We start from the raw sequence: 17,562 nt of genomic DNA, 5'->3' as shown, positions 1-17,562 counted from the left end.
GGGGGTTGGGGGTGGGGATCGCCTCCACCTTGGTCCAAAGCAGCCAGTCCTCTGCCCTCCTCTCCAACCTCCAACCTTGGGTCGGGACTGTGGAGCCGCCTTCCCCATGCTGGTCAGCACAATGGGGCTGCTTCTTCCAAAGAATTGGCCCAACCATCAATCCCACCAATTCCCCGTAATAGTTGTCCCAGAACTCCTGGAGACGGGTGGCCAACCACGCTGGTGGGAGTTCCCAGCTCAGACAGACTCCCTCACCACACAGTCACTAGGTACCATGCAGGGTGAAGGTGAGCCCCCACCAGCTGCCCTAGGTTCACACAGGTTAACTAGCCAGCGGGATTTCCTAGGCTTGAGAAACCTCCCCCAAACCTGAACCGAGAACCAGGAATGGACCAGGTCGACCCTAAGACACCCCTCCTCAATTTGATCCCCATCCCACACTCCTCCACCCACTTGCTTCCTTCAGCCACCTGCCTAAGTAGGAGTGAAGGAGAGGGCCAGGATAAGCACCTCCACTCCCCTCCCCCCCACACAAACATACACTCTTCCTCCTCTAGGGTGGAATGTTCTGGGAGGCTCAGCCCTGCAGTTCCATCTGCCTCAAAGCCTTGCAAGGGCCAGAGTTTCTTCCTGTCAGGGGCAGATCTTTCAGCTACTTGCCTCCTCATTCACCCTGCCCCCTCCCCACTGGACAGGGACACACCTCGTCATCCTTCAGCTCCATGAACACAAGGGCCTTCCCTCTAGCGTATCTGGACACAGAGGCTCTCTACAACGGTAACAGGGTGCCCTCACCTTTGGGTGGGCAACTTACAGTTTACAGATGCTCCCATATCCCTCATCTCATTTGATCCACCGCCCCCCCAAACCCTGAGAGGCAGCTGCTCTTATACCTGTTTTACAGATGGGGAAAATGAGGCCCAGAAGGGAACTAAATGCCAGTTTTCAAACCCCTTCTCTAAGGCTCTTTCCACCCTTCCTTACAGAATGTAGGGAAGGAAGTGAATCTTTCTGTTCCCTTGACCTCTCAGAAAGTCGGCTTCCTGCTCCTGGAGAGAGTACCTACTGCCCCCAGGCCCACTCTGCCCCCCCGCCAAGGAAAAGTCTGGACAGTGAGTGGCACCAAAGCCCCAAGATGGAGGCATAAAGGCTGCAGAAGTTGAGCCAGAGTCCTTGTGCTCCCCCAACCCACCCACCCATGCCAGCCTCTCCTATGAGGAGGGAGAGGGACGAGGAGGGAAGTATGGAAGAGCAATTAGGAATCTCTAATCTGCCTTTCCCTGGGAATACACAACATTGTCTTCTGGGTTCCTGTGTCCCAAAATGGAGGTGAAACTCCAAAATGAACTCTCCTGTGCTTTATCCCCTCAGTCCTCTTATTATTCAGTAGAATTATCGCCGCTGAGGGTTAATTCCAGGGCCTTGTTTAATTCCCACAGACCCCAAAGGACCCTTTGTCTGGTTTGCTTGGTCATCTAGCAGCCCCCATGGCTTGGTACCACATTGTTTGGTAGGCTCTAAATTCCCTGATCCCAGTAAGTCCTAGCCTAAGCCTTTCCTTCAGGCTGAACAGCTTCAAGCATCCAAGCTAGGTCCTTCCAATGTTAGGACTCACCTGCCAACCGGGCTGGGCCTGGAAAGCAAGGACAGCCAGGTTTCAGGGAAAGTCAAGTTCTAGGCAAAGCTACTTCTAGTTCAGTAGCTCTGTAAATAGTTGTAACCAGTGAACTCCAGGAGCACTCTAAATATATTGACAGAGTACAGGGGCTACAAACAAACTTTCCTTAATTCCCTTTTTCTAGTCAACTGAGTTCTTTATACACAATCATTGGTCAATACAATTAAGGGCTGTCATACCAGAAGGAAATCAAAGATCCAAAGGTCAGGATTAAAACAGTGGAGAGCTTCAGATCCAGTAATTTTCACATTGTATTCTGTGACTCTTTTAGGAGGTTCACAGAGTTACCTAAAAGTCCACTGAAATTTCTGGGACTGATTTTTCCCTATTCCGCCTATGAAAACAGGTAAAAATGCTGAATATTATATATAAAACAAATTTAAGAAGACTGAAAGGTGGAGATAAGAAGTCAGACCAGCTAGGAGCCTCAGAACCGGAGGGGTGACTCACTCGAAGTGAGTGTTCTAGGTTTGTTTTTTACCTTATATATCCTAGACTTGGTGCTGGAGAAGCCAGAAATCCAAAAATGCCAATGGGCACTGACATAAAAAGACAATGAAAACCTTTCCCTCTCTAGCCAAAGAATCATGAAAGGGTCAGCCTAGAAAGATAGAAAACTTCTACACAATAACCATTCTACTTCTGTCAAACACCATGGAAAAAACTGTGGTCCCAGCCCCACCCCAGCCAGCAAAGGCAAAGTGGAAAGCCTGGATTTCCACTTTCATCATGCTGTAGCAAATAACCTCTACCCCATTCATCACCATGGTGGTGTCACAGCAGGCCAAATATGGAGCTCAGAGTTTTATTCCAGCCAGGCACAAACACATGATATCCCTGTCCCTTGCATTTCTGGTGGTATCAGAGGAAATCTAGTGGGGTACCTGAACTCCCACCCCCCCACATGAGAAGCCCCTCAACACTGCGGTATCAGTAGTGGCCCAGTGGGGAACCTTAACTTGACAGTAATGAGGTAGTATACCCTTCTTCCACTGGCATGCTGTCAGAGGAAGCCTGCTAAGATTTTTAAAAATCCCACAGTTTCATTACATACTACTAAAAATGCCCAGGTTTCAATCAAAAATCATTCATGACACAAGGACATCACACCACCCAAGAAAATATCAATTTGAGTAAAAAAAAAAAGGCAATAATGAGATGGCACAGATGTTAGCACTATCTGACAAGGAACTTAAAGCAGTCATCATAAAAATGTTTCAATGAGTATTTATGAGGATGCTTGAAATAATTCAAGAATTAGAAAGTCTCAGGAAATAAATAGAATATATAAAGGGATACCAAATGGAAGCTCTGGAACTAAAAATAGAATAACTGAGATTAAAAAAAAAAATCAATGGATAAGTTCCACAACAGAATGAAGAAGAAAGAGGAAAGAATCAGAGAACTTGGGGGGAAAAGGCCAATAGAAATGATCTTGCCTAAATAAGAGAAAGGGGGATGCCTGGCTGGTTCAGTAGGTAGAGCATGCAACTCCTGATCTCAGGGTTGTGAGTTCAAGCCCCATGTTGGATGTGGAGCCTACTTAAAAAAATAAAATAAACAAGAGAAAGGAAATAAACTGAAAAAAATTAACAGAACTTTAGAGAACTGTGGGACTACAACAGAAAAAAAAATAATATTCATGTGATCAGAGTCCCAGAAGGAGAAATGAAAGAAGGTGTGGCTGAGAAAGTATTCAAAGAAATAATGGCAAAAAAGATCTGGAAAGCAGTGAGAGAGAAATGACACCTTAATTATAGAGAGAAAACAATTAGAATGATAATGGATTTCTCATCAGACACCATGGAGGGGAGAAGGAAGAAGTCACACATTTTTTTAAGTACTGAAAGAAATGAACTGTTATCTCAGAATTGTATATTCAGCGAAAATATCCTTGAGGAACAAATAATGGAAAACTAAGAGAATTTGGTGCCAGCAGATCTACCCTAAAAGAACGTCTAAAAGAAGTTCTATAGGGGCGCCTGGGTAGCGCAGTCGTTAAAGCGTCTGCCTTCGGCTCAGGGCGTGATCCCGGCGTGCCGCGATCGAGTCCCACATCAGGCTCCTCCGCTGTGAGCCTGCTTCTTCCTCTCCCACTCCCCCTGCTGTGTTCCCTCTCTCGCTGGCTGTCTCTCTGTCACATAAAATAAATAAAATCTTAAAAAAAAAAAGAAGTTCTACAAATAGTAAAGAAATGACAAAAGAAGGAATCTTGGAGCATCAGGAAAGAAGAAGGTACAATGAAAATAGTAGAAATGAGTAAATACAACAGATTTTCCTTATCCTCTTGAGTTTTCTAAAGTATGTTTAACAATTGAAGCAAACATTATAACATGTGGCTCTCGATGTATGTGGCTCTCGATGTATGTAGAGGAGTCATTTAAGGCAATATTATAAATAGGGGACAGTGAAGAGACAATAAAGGAGGTAAGGTTTCTATACTTCACTGAGGCTGGTAAAATATTAACACCAGTAGACTACAGTAAGTTATGTACATATCAAACCACTAAAGAAGCTATGTAAAAAGATACCCTCAAAAACACTATAGATAAATAAAACAGAATTCTAAAAAAGTTAAAAATAAAACCTACAGGAAGGCAGGAATAAAGCCAGAAATGAAGAACAGAGGACACAAACAGAGAACAAATAATAAAATGTCAGACTTAGGCCCTAACATATCAATAATTGTATTAAATATAAATGATGTAAATATATTAATTACAAAGACTAGCAGAGTAAGTTAAAAATGACACAGTGTATGTTGTCTACAGGAAATTTACCTCAAATATATAATGATAGGTAGGCTGAAAGTAAAAGGTTGGGAAAAGATATGTCATATATACATTCATAAAAAGAGATGAGAGTGGCTGTATTAATTTTTGATACAGTAGACTTCAGAGCGAAGAAAGCTACCAGAAAGAGAAAAGGACAAAAACATAATGATAAAATGTTTAGGCTCCCAGGATGATACAGCAATCCTAAACAGTGCTTCAAAATAGGTGAAGCAAAAACAGAAAACAAAGGGGAAATAGACAATTCCACAATATAGTTGGAGACTTCAATACTGCATCTCAAAAACTGATGGCAAAACTAGACAGAAAAACATAAGTAAGGACATAGAACTAAAAACACCATCAACCAGGAAGATCTAATCAACATTTAAGGAGCACTCTACCTCACAACAGCAGAATACACATTCTTTTCAAGCACCTGTGGAACATACACCAAGATAGACCATATCCTGAGCCATAAAACCAACTTTAACAAATTTAAAATAATTGAAACCATACATTATGTGTTTTCTCAGTTTAATGGAATCAAATGAGAAATTAAAACCAGAAAGACAATAGCAAAGTCTCTAAACAAATGGCAATTAAACAACACACTTCTTAACAATGCACAGATCAAAGAGGAAGTCTCAAAAGAAATTTAAAAAATACAGGCAACAGGGTGCTGGGTGGTTCAGTCAGTTAAGTCTCAGACTCTTGGTTTTGGCTCAGGTCATGATCTCAGGTTCCTGAGATCGAGCCCTGCGTCGGGCTCCAGGCTCAGTGCAGAGTCTGCTTGAGATTCTTTCCCTCTCCCTCTGCTCCTCTCCCCCCTCATGCTCTCTCTCTAAAATGAATGAATGAATGAATGAATAAAATATTTAAAAAAGATAATCTTTGATAATAAACTTACAATTTAAAAAAATACAGGCAACTGAATGAAAACCAAAATGCAACATACCAAAATATGTGGGACAGAGCTAAAGCAGTACTGAGAAATAAGTTTATAGCACTAAATGCTTATATTACAGATTAGAAATGATTACAAATCAATAATCTAAGTTGCTACCTGAAGAAACTAGAAAAAGAAGAGCAAAAATAAACTCAAAGCAAGCAGAAGGAAGGAAATAATAAAAGGTAGAAATCAACGAAATCGAATATAGGAAAACAATAGAGAAAAATCAATGAAACAATAAGTTCTTTTAAAACAACCAGTAACATTTATGAACCTCTAATAATACTGAATAAAAAGAGAGAAGATCCAAGCCACCAATATCTGGTATGAAACAGGAGATAACATTACAGATTCTGCAGCCATTAAAAAGATAATAAGAGAACACTATAAACAACTTTACATTCATAACTTTAATAACTAGAGGGAAATATTGGACAAATTCATCAAAATCCACAAACTACAAGAACTCAACCAAGAGGAAACACAGTACATGAATAGTCCTATAACCACTAAAAAAATTGAATTTATAATTTAAAACTTCCCCAAAAGAAAAGCTATATGGACTCACTGGAAAATTTTACCAAACATTTTTCCAAAGAAGAATTAACAGCAATTTTATACAGTCTCTTCCAGGAAACTGAAGATGAAGAAACACTTCCCAACTGATTTTATAAGGCCAGCATTACCCTGATATTAAAACCAAAGACAATACAAGAGTAAAAGAAAAAGAAAATTATAGACCAATACCCTTATGAATATAGATGCAAAATTCCTCCGAAAATATTAGCAAACCAAATCCATTAATGTATAAAGAATTATGCACCATGCCAAAGTGAGATTTATTCCAGGCATGTGAGGCTGTTTCAATATTCAAAATTCCATCAATGTAATGTACTATATCAGCAAATTAAAGATGAAAAATCATATGATACTATCAATTGGTACAGAAAAAGCATTTGACAAAATTGAATACTCATTTATGATTAAAAACTCTCATCAAGTTAGTAATAGAGGGGAACTACTTCAACGTCATAAAGAACATCTAAAGAATCTACATCTAATATCATACTTTATGGGGAAATACTATGTTTTCCTGCTAAGATCAGGAACAAGGCAAAGATGCCCATTCTCACCACTCTTATTTAAAATTCCAACAGAAACTGTAGCTACTGTAATAAGCTAAAGAAAAGAATATGTATACAGATTGGAAAGGAAGAAATAAAACTGTCTCTATTCACAGATGCCAGAATCGTCTACATAGAAAATCCCAAGGAATCTACAAAAACTTTATAAAACTAATAAGTGAGTTTAGCAACATTGTATTATGCAAGATCAACACACAAAAATCAAACACACTTCTGTATACTATCAATGAACATGAAGAAACTGAAGTTGAAAACACAGTAACATTTACAATCATTACAAAGAAAATGAAATACTTAGGTATACACCCAAAAAATCATGTACTAGATCCGTATGCTAAACATGTCAAAGTGCTGGTGCAAGAAACCAAGAAAGATCTAAGTAAGTGGAAAGACATGCTGTGTTCCTGGACTGGAAGACTCAACATGGTAATGATGTCTATTTTCCCCAAACTGGTACAGAGTTTTAATTCAATTTCTATCAAAATCCTAACAAGATTTTTTTGTAAATATGGACAAGATTATTCTAAAAATTATATGGAAAGGTAAAAGAATTAGAATAATTGAAACACTTTTTAACAAGAAGAATAAAGTGAGAGGAATCACTCTGTCTAATTTCAAGACTTATTGTATAGCTATAGTAATCAAGACTACGGTACTGGTAGAGAGATAGGTGTATAGAACAATGGAACTGAATGGAGACCCCTGACATAGTTCCACGCAAGTATCATCAACTGATTTTTTACAAAGGTACAAAAGCAATTTAAAGGAGAAATTATAATCTTTTTAACAGTGTTGGAGTGATTGGATATTTATAAGCAAAAAAGAAAAAAACCTGAAAATGGATCATAGACTTAAATGTAAAATGTAAAACTGTAACACTTTTAGAAGAGAACATAGGAGAAAATCTTTAGGACTCAGGGCTTAGAGAGGAGTTTCTTACACATGACACCAAAAGCACAGTCCATAGGGGGAAAACTCAATCAATAAATTGGATGTCATCAAAACTTAAAACTTTTGCTCTGCAAAAGATTCTGTTAATAGGATGAAATGACAAGCCACACACTGGGAGAAAATATTTACAAACCACACAAACCACATATCTAACAGGAATGATATCCAGAATATATAAATTAAACTCAACAGAAAAAAAACCCCCAAACAATCCAATTAGAAAACAGGCAAAATATATGAAGAAACATTTCACCAAAGAGGATATATGTATGGCAAATAATCACATGAGAAGATGTTCAACATTACTAGCATTAGGGAAATGCAAACTATGATCACAATGAGATATCATTATATATTTAACAGAACAGCTAAAATAATAAATGGTGACAATGTCAAAAGCTGGAAGGATGTGGAGAAAATAAATCTCTCATACATTGCTATGGGAATGTAGCATGTTACAGCCACTCTAGAAAATAAGTTAGCAGTTTCCTTAAAAGCTCATCATACATTTACCATGAGACCCAACAATTACACTCCTGAGCCTTTATCCCTGAGAAATGAAAATATGTGCACACAAAATCTCTACACAATTGTTCACAGCATTATTTGTAATAACCCAAATCTGAAAGCAACCAAAATGTCCTAAAATATAGATGAATGGTTAAACTGTGGTACATTCAGACAATGAAATACTGCTCAACAGTAAAAAGGAACAAACTGATACATGCAACAACCTGGGTGGATCTCAAGGGTATTATGCTGAATGACAAAAAGCCAATTTTAAAAGGTCCCATACTGTGTGATTCCGTTTATATAACATTCTCTGCATGACAAAATTATAGAGATGAAGAAGAGATCAGTGATTGCCAGGCATTAGAGGTGGTGGTGGTGTGGGGGGAGCAGTTGTGAATATAAATTGGTAGCATGAGGGAGATCTTTGAGGTGATGGAATAATTCTCTATCTTTATAGTTGTGGTGGTTATATGAATCTACAAGTGATAAAAAGGCATAGAACTACACATGCACATTGTACCAATACAAATTTCTTTGTTTTGATACTGTACTATAGTTACCTAAGATGTAGTCAATGGGGGAAACTGGGTGAAGGGCATATAGTATCTGTCTTTATTATCTTTCCAATTTCCTGTCCATTTATAATTTCAAAATAAAGTTTAAAAATTTAATTAGCTGCGAAAAAAATAGTCCAAATCCCTTATTTTACAAATAAGGAAACTGAGATGTCAAAAGGACAGGTAACTGGCCCAATATTTCACAACTGTCAGTGCAGCACTGAGACTTTGCAACTTTTATTACCGTCCTGAAACCTAACCTCTCAAAACTCATTTTCACCAGTGTATTTTCCAGCATCAACTTGTCCGCACTTCCATCACATTCTCTTATACCAAAGTTCTTCTAGTTCTTGCTGGTCAGATTTCCCTTAAGAGTCTTCCTGCCTACTGGAATTTCCCCTCTAGATGGCTTAACCTTTTTTTTTTTTTTTTTTTTTTTTTTTTTTTTTTTTTTTTTTTTTTGGCAGCCATACACTGCCAAGGTAGACTTTCTAATCTTTACTCCTAACTCTTTACACTAACTGTTAGGATCTGGCTCAATCATGCTCAGATTTCTTAGAAGCTTCTTGCCTACTTCATGATCTTTTCTGTTGAGAAATGGCCCATTCATTAGCTAGGCCTAGCAGTTCAAGTCCACTGGCATCACTACATGGTGCCACCTACTGAAATAGGGGAAGGAGTAAAATAGGTTGAGATGTCCAGCAAAAAACTGGGGAACTAAAGTTGCAGGGAGAGGTCAGGCCTAGAGATATAGATTTTTGAGTTGTTGGGGTATGGAGAATAGTTAGAACCATGGGGAAATTTCTTCTATAATAGGAAGATAAAGAATTCTTCCATAAATGAACAATACCATAGGGGTGGATAAAATCAGTGTTAACTAAAGAAGAATGAAGGGTCCAATAGTTTTTTTTCTCTGAGCAATTATCTCAGGTGGTTGAAGCCTTGAACTGTTCTGAGCATGTTGAGGAAAGCATCAGGGCTTTGTGTGGTGGATGGAGTAATTAATGCAAGGAGGGATTCCCTCTAGATGAATTGTCTCAGGGGTCTTTTTGCAGGCTGTTCACCCCTTTCAGAAGAACAAAGGAAAATCTCAGTTCAACTCAGAACTGGGGATTGGATTACAAACAGAAGGCTGCTGGATAAAGTGTCTAAAATGTTGCTAAGGAATACCTGAAGGCTGCTGTTCCTAGAGAAGAGGACCCCAAATTATAAGAGAAAGGGAAACAGAAAAAATTCTAGGTAAGATTCTGGGAGTCACTGGTTTCTGACAAAAGCTTTCCCTGGGCCTAAGATCCACATTTTCCACATTTCTTTTCCTTCTCAGAGTTTTCCAACTCTATCGAAGATATTTTTTTTTTTTTAGCAACACTCAGCATGTGTGGAATCTTTGTTGAGCCACATGCAAGTTTTAAAAGAACCATTTTAAGATGTTTCTTTTGGCATTTATCCTATTTAACCGATTTTTTGTGCGTTTAGTTGTTTTTGCTTTTGTTTTTTGCACCTGGTATATCTAATTACTTGCCTATCTAGCTGTGGTTGTAGTCTCTAAACAGTGGCTATATGCTAAGCAAAAGGGAAAAAAATAAGGTTGCCATAGCAACAAATCTTCAGCCATTGATTTGATTTGTTTCACAGGCAATTACGTGTAATCCTAGTTTACCTGGTAAAGCAGAAATCTGTTACATTGGCTTTTTTTTTTTACTGTCTCACAATGGACAGATCCCATGTTGTTCTAGAAAAACTGTGTCTGTCCCCCCCCCCATCTCCTTCACATACACCTAGTAGGCTTTCTTGGACATCCAAAGAACAGTGTTCAGATGCATTCATATTTATTGAAGCTGGTTTCCCAGATTACATGCTCAGTGTTCTTTAAATGTCTCAAAATCAGATGTACAGACTTCACAGCCATTGGAGGCTGGTTCAGACACCTCTTCCACACTGGGCAGTACTGCTTTCCTATCTTATGAATATCTTAAATAGAATGTCTCTTAAAGTGCTAGAGAATTTACCTATGTGATCTCTAAGCTTCTCAATAAAGTAGGCATCATTTTCCCTGCTTTGCAAAAAGGAAAACTGTGACTCCGAGAAGTGTCATTTAAAACCACACCGCTTGAAAGAGGCATTATGAATCTAAGTCTGACGTGCTCTTAACCTAGTTCTTTTCACTGCATCTTTAGGTCTCCAAAAACCTCTAATGGGACATTTGCTCAATAGAATCATTGTTACTCATTATTGGTAAAGTCCTGGACCTTGTATTGCCTCTTAAAGTTCCTGGGGCCATGTGTCCTTATCAAGACACAATTCTAATAATTCAGGTGGATTTCCAGATGAATAGATTCTTTTGAAGGAGCAAAGATAGAGGGAAGATGCAGGGGGAAAAAGCCAAGAGTTAACTTTCCCAGGCAAGTGTCTTACACAGGAGTAGGATCCATATCAAATATGCTATTTGCAGAGGCCTTTGTCCTAATAACTTAGTAACACAGTAACTTACTTTCCATACCCACTGAAATAGGGCTTCTTCCCAAAAATTGTCGCTTAGCCTGAGAGGATCTGCAAATGAGTCTGCTCCATGTGCACTCACCTGCAGCCCTGAAAATCTCAGGGCTGGGGATCCAGAGGCTATGTGGCTATGAAATCACCATGAGATCCATCCCAACAGTTGGTGGTGGCATGGCAGAGGGATGAGGGAGGACTGCAACACGGACCTACCTACTGAACTAGGGGAGCAATATTTGCCACCATAGCAAGCTGAAGAGGAGCAAGTTTCCATGTAGTTGGTCCTGGTTCCTATGCTGTAGTCCCTAACTGCCTTTCCCTTGGCCCTATTTTATTTGGACTTTGCTCTTCTATCTGAAATCCAAATGAACTTTGACACCAAGGTTGGGACCCCTACTGCATGGTTAGGTTAGGGCCTCAAATCCTCTAACAACTAGAAGCATTCAGTCTGGAGTTTCCATTTTTTCAACCACCAATTCTTTCTCAGGATGGTTTGCATGCAGACCTGCATCGATGCAGGCAACTGAACTGGGTGACTGTCACTCATAAAATGCCAGGGCATATTAGCTAATCGACAAATGTATGTTAAACTTACCAGATTCATCTGAGTTTGTTGAATTTAGTCTACCCATCAGCAAAATCACTGACAAGAAGTCACCAAGAGGCATCCAATGAAAAAAATTTTAGTAACCAGCTCTTTAAAAAATTAAGAACAGTTGTCCGTTTCATTCATTATATGGTCAACCCCACTCCCTACAGTTATTAGCCAAGAAAAACAGCAATGCTGGCCCAGTTATCAGTGAGAAGCTAGTTCCATTTTATTTGTTGCACTGGGTCCCCGTTAATGGAGGATTTCTCAGTGATGGGAGAAAAATCATTCAAATTGGATTACAATGAAATAACATGAAGAGCTGCCTTGCTGTTTATATGAATCTCACAAACCAAGTTTCTTAGGAAAACAAGGAAACCTAGAAAGAGAAGTCAAAAGCTTAGAGCACTGCAGAGCTATCTCCACTGGGTACTGTGGACCCAGCTTCCTTGCACTTCCACTTGTGGAAGGAAAGGGGCAGGGAAGGGAGAGTCTTCTGTGGTGTCATGGAACAGGCAGCAGCCCTAGAGTCAGATCTGTTTTGTAGCTGATTCTGCCACTTAGTAGATATTTAAGTCAGAACACTTCACTTCCATGATTGAGATTCCAACAGCTTCTCATCTCAGAATATTCCTTCCCTAGACTATAAAGCCCTCACAGACCGGCCCCTGACTCATTTCTTCTCCCCCCTCTTCAACATTGCTCCTTTTCCTCCTTCTAAATAATGACCGGAGCTCTTTTCCTGGGGCTGGAATGTTCTGCTTCCTATTCAAGGCTCAGCTTGTGTCACCTCCTCATAAAGATCTTCTTCAACCACCCTACTCCATCTGAGTCACAATCACATCAGACCATTTTATTTTCTCCCCAGCATTTAACCAGTTTTAATTTGTATTTACAAAGGTATCATCTGCCTCTCCCTACTAGAATGTAAGCTCCATGAATGCAAGGACCTGTCTTATTCACAATATCCCCTACGCCTGGAATGTTGGGATGTAGATTCCAATAAATTTTGGATGTGGGATAGGCCGGTGATGGGTAGGAAGTAGGGCACGTATTGCATGGTGCACTGGGTGTTATACGCAAGTAATGAATCATGGAACTTTACATCAAAAACTAGGGATGCACTGTATGGTGACTAACATAATAAAAAATTATTATAAAAATTTTATTTTGGATGTTTAATACTAGCAGTGGGACCCACAGGATGTCACAGCCTCTGATTCTATTTCAGTTATAAAGTGCAAATGTCTGATTGCCCACCAGCTGTAATGAGTATCAAATAAGAGGACAAAAGTGGAAAGGCCTAGCCTGTTGCTGATGAACAGGTACGACACATCTATTGTCTGTTAATCAATCCGTAACCCTCTCTCCAGCTCCTCTTCCCTTTCAGGGCCATGCCGGCAATTCACATTAACCTTTCAGTAGAACCAATGTGTGTATACAGTGTTGGTGATTGGAGGGTGGATGCTGGAAATCACAATATGCTTTTGAGTGGGTCCCACAGTACCTCTTTGGAGCAGTTATGGATAGATATTGTCACCCACAAAAATGTCAAGGGTCAAGAATATAGCCCACTCAAGTTTCTAGGCTCAGGTTTATAAGCTGCCATTTTAAACAAGAAATAAGGCCTAAGCCAGGCCTAGTTAATATATTCTGGACAGGTAACTTGTAAGGCACTCAAAACCAAATATACCAGTAGTGTGGACTGAAGGAAACACATTGGGGTAGGATGGAAAGAAAGAATGAGGGCTTTTCCAGCTTTTTTCCCCCAGGTGATTTTGACCTCAGACTTTTAAATAGTAACAGAGAAAGGGCCCAGTCAGTGCCCATGTCTGTACAAGTGCTGTTAGATAATATCTACACTAAAATGAAGTTTGGAATGTATTTTTATTTAGCAAATTAGACTGAATGATTTTCCTGTTTAAAAATGTAGATGCTACTGGTCCCCAAATACGGAGAAAAGGGATTAACTCAGATGCTGGAGAAGACAGCATTAATTATTTGGGGAGTTTCCTTTTCATTAGAACAATACGAAGAATCTGGGCTTAGTTGCTGAGTCGGTCTCCTTCTTAGAAACAGTCCTGTACCTTTGTGCTAACAGAGTTTCAGACACTGTTCCATTCCTTCCCTTATCCAGGAAAGGGTAGAGCCGAGACAAAACAGAATAACTCTTCCTGAATTTTCACCTTTAGTCTCGAAGGCCTACACCCAAAATACTGAAAAAAAGCTAGGTGATGTGCTCCTCTGGCCTCATCCAAGCAAGCAGTCAGATTCACATGCTGGAGACAGATTTGAGTCACACACGACAGAAACCCAATATCCATCTTCTACTACCAAATGGATTTTCAGATTCCTAAATAAAAAGGCCACAGAAAATGTTACACTATATTCACACAGAAAATACAAGTAAAGCCAATGCAAATCAATCAGCTTTTCCCCAAACCTCAACTCTGAAGGCTCTTCTTTCACAGGAGTTAATATTTCACTTCATGTTGTCGAACAAAGCAAAACAAACTTTCAGCAATGGCATCAGAAAAGACTTGGTGTTAGGAAATACTTGCTTTCACTTGGGCTGAAGTTTGATTTGGTAGTCTCTGTTCTCATGTCAGCTTTCCCCTTTCCACTCGAAGTCATTTAAACGTAATACATCACTTACTTTCTAACTAAAGTAGAAACATAAATCCAGGTTAGCCGTTTCTAACAAATGCCAAGAATATTCAAATGCAGTGATTTCAGATGATAGGGCAACTGCTTGGAAATTATTTGTATTGTTTTCACATAACTGAACTAAGAGAATCCACATAAAACTTCAGGTGCTTGTTCCTGCAATAAATAAATGTGACAACCGCTACTTATTGGCTGCTACATAATACTGAAGTTGTGATGGACTTCCCGAATTTTTAATCATTGGGCCCTCAACTGGCTAAGGTCTTTTGCCAATGCTTACTGGTTAGATTTCAAGCTTTGGTAGGGAGTACATTAACCCCAAAAAGGGGAGAATGATGGTAGTTTTGTAAGCTTGGGTACACACTCTTTAAAAAAAAAGAGCGTGCATGCAAGCAAGTGGGGGGAGGGGCAGAGGGAGAATCTTCAGGCAGACTCCCCGCCGAGTGTGGAGCCCAGTGCAGGGGCTCCACCTCACAACTCATGAGATCATAACCTAAGCTGAAACCAAGAGTCGTATGCTTAACCAACTGAGCCACCCAGGTGCCTCAAGATACTCTTAAGCTACAGTTTTGATACACAATTTAAAAAATGGTGCCCATTTAGTTTTGGGGTGGTGTAGGTGAGCAGATAAGATATGCATATCTACAGGTGACCTTTTAAAACACTAGTTGCATCCTTACTGTAACCACTCTCTCCCATATTCTAGAACTACACTGTCCAATATGGAAGCTGCTAGCCACTTATTTCTATTGAGCGTTTAGAAATGTGCCTTATTCAAAATGAGACATACTCTAAGTGTAATACACCAGATTTTGAAGACTCGGTTTGGAAAAAAATGTAAATCTCAATTATTTTTATATGAATTCAACATGTTAAAATATTTTGACCTTAATGAGTTAAATAAAATTATTAGTTTCACCTGTATCTTTTTACCTTTTGTATTGTGGCTGCTAGAAAAGTTAAAATTACTTATCACTTGTGTTATCCTACTGAACAGTGCTATTCTAGAATACTTGGTGCAGACAGGGGACAAGTGTGAATTTACTTAAAAAGGAGGTACATCACAGTCACCAACACTGTCCATTGATAAACTCAGCAGTATTTCAGAGGCTTCAGGTCCCCATCCTGCGAAAACCAAATCTCAGACCAGCACAGTGCTTAGAATTTAACGGGAGCACAACACACATTACCTATTAGCTGACGAAACTCGAAATTCGGATGAGCCCATTTCACCCCATTACTCTTCACTGCTCCTCTCAAATATCATTTGAATGGGGATGGAATATTTATAGCATGTCTTTTAAGGTTTTTGTATTACTTTATTAACTATTTACACGTCTCCCCACTGAAATGCCTGTTCCTTCTGAGTAGGGATTAGATCTTTCTCCTGTGCTTTATGTGTTGAATGAGGAGTGATAATCATTTCAAAGTACTCACCTCAGCAGCCATTTACTTATTCTAAATACTACTTACTGCATCTATTATTTGAAATGCCTGTGATTGCTTTTAGAGCACATTGATTCTTCTGAATATGCTCAAAGGTGGCAAATCTCCATTGAGAAAAAGATAATTCTTGGAAATAGTCAAGATTGGTCTCAATATGGCAAATAATGTGAAAAAACTGAATAGGGCTGCTTCTCTCAGTTTATAAAATGGCTTCTGAAAGTAATTTTAAATAAGCTCCAAGTATCTTCTGAGCAATGATGACATTCTTAGAATGCCCATGGTTGCCGAAGACAACTTTGAAGGGTGTTTACTTGGATGCCAGTGAGCTAGCTGGCATACTTTGAAAAAGCTGCCATCTTTTCCAGTCATTTCATATTTCAAATTGAGTAAAAATGGGTCAAGAGCACATGTAATAAGGGGCTGAGATGACCTTTAACATTAAAGATTCCCAAAATGTGTTCCATCCTCCTCCTAAAATCTTGGAAATGAAACACCTTGAGATATATATATTTGGTAATGGCCACAGTGATTTACTGAATTTACAATATATAACCTTTACTCCTCAGATTTGCCCTTCGAGGTTTCCTTGGCAAACTAGCTAAAACCCAGGTTTATTCTAAGAAATCATACTTTATAAGCAAGCTAGTCTAGGGCTTCGGATAAATACTTAAAAATCAATTAGGAGCCATATAGGAGCAGGGCGAAAAGTACAATGAAAATAAGCTCTGGAATCAGAGATGACTGGGAATACTCGGCCACTGACTATGAGACCCTGGGAAAATTACCAAACGCCTGTATCTCATCCTCATCACCTGTAAAACAGGGTGGTAATAACACAACTCAGAGCCACTAATTTACAAATAATTTACAGAGTGCCAGATACAATGTCTAACAGCAATCAGAAAAATTTAGCTCTTTTTAATGTATCTATTAGTAATCCATTTGGAATATCTTACTTTTAAATCTTGCCTGAATTCAAAGACCTCAAAGAAACTGGACCTCAGATTTCCTACTTTTTAAAAATGATCACTGTAAGTATAGTTTATACGCCACTCCACTCTGAGTAACCAGATGGTCCCTTCCACCGAATGTGTCTCAAGATGCTTGTGCACTGGCTTTACTTTGTCAAGAATGTCAACTTTTCAGTGGTGGTCTTGAGCTTCAAAGAATAGAATCATGAACAACACTTATAATCCCTGGGACGGTCATAAGGCAAAGAGCTGACCACACCAAAGTAATCCCAAGGAACTGAGTTCCTATGCCAGTAATAAGGCTCAGTGGGCACCAGAGGAAATGAAACTAATAAAATTCACCATTGGCTAAACGAATACCAGTACCAGGGGGAAGTCTCACCCAGGTATCAGAATGTGACAACCTACTTAAGAAACAAGGACATCTTAATGGCTTAAGCAACACGTGTAAAAGGTTGGAGATAGGGATGGAAAACAAAAGCTACATGAGCACACGTGCACACCTGGACAAGTTTTTGTATTTATAAAGGTCAAGCAAGAGAGTAAGCAGGGCGGTGGTGAGAATACAAGTAACAGCAAAGATGCACCTACTTAAAATGTCATTTACAGAAGTCTTTCTAGGATTCTTGCATTGGAATATACCTTAATCTTTTATTTTACCACTCGAAGACTAAGCCATTAAACTACACCACATAAGATGGAGGTTATATTCCATAAACCAGGGTCTGCTCAAACTCACAGCTGTGAGGAAATCAAAATGAAGGTTGCACTAGAATTCCACTTGATTCTAAAAATCAAGTCTATTTGACATCGGTTGGAGGCAACA

The sequence above is a fragment of the Ursus americanus genome, chromosome X (genome assembly GCF_024610735.1).
Source record: "Ursus americanus isolate L20-20 chromosome X, mUrsAme1.1.p, whole genome shotgun sequence".
Lineage (NCBI taxonomy): Eukaryota > Metazoa > Chordata > Mammalia > Carnivora > Ursidae > Ursus > Ursus americanus.
Note: the sequence above shows the minus strand (reverse complement) of the source record.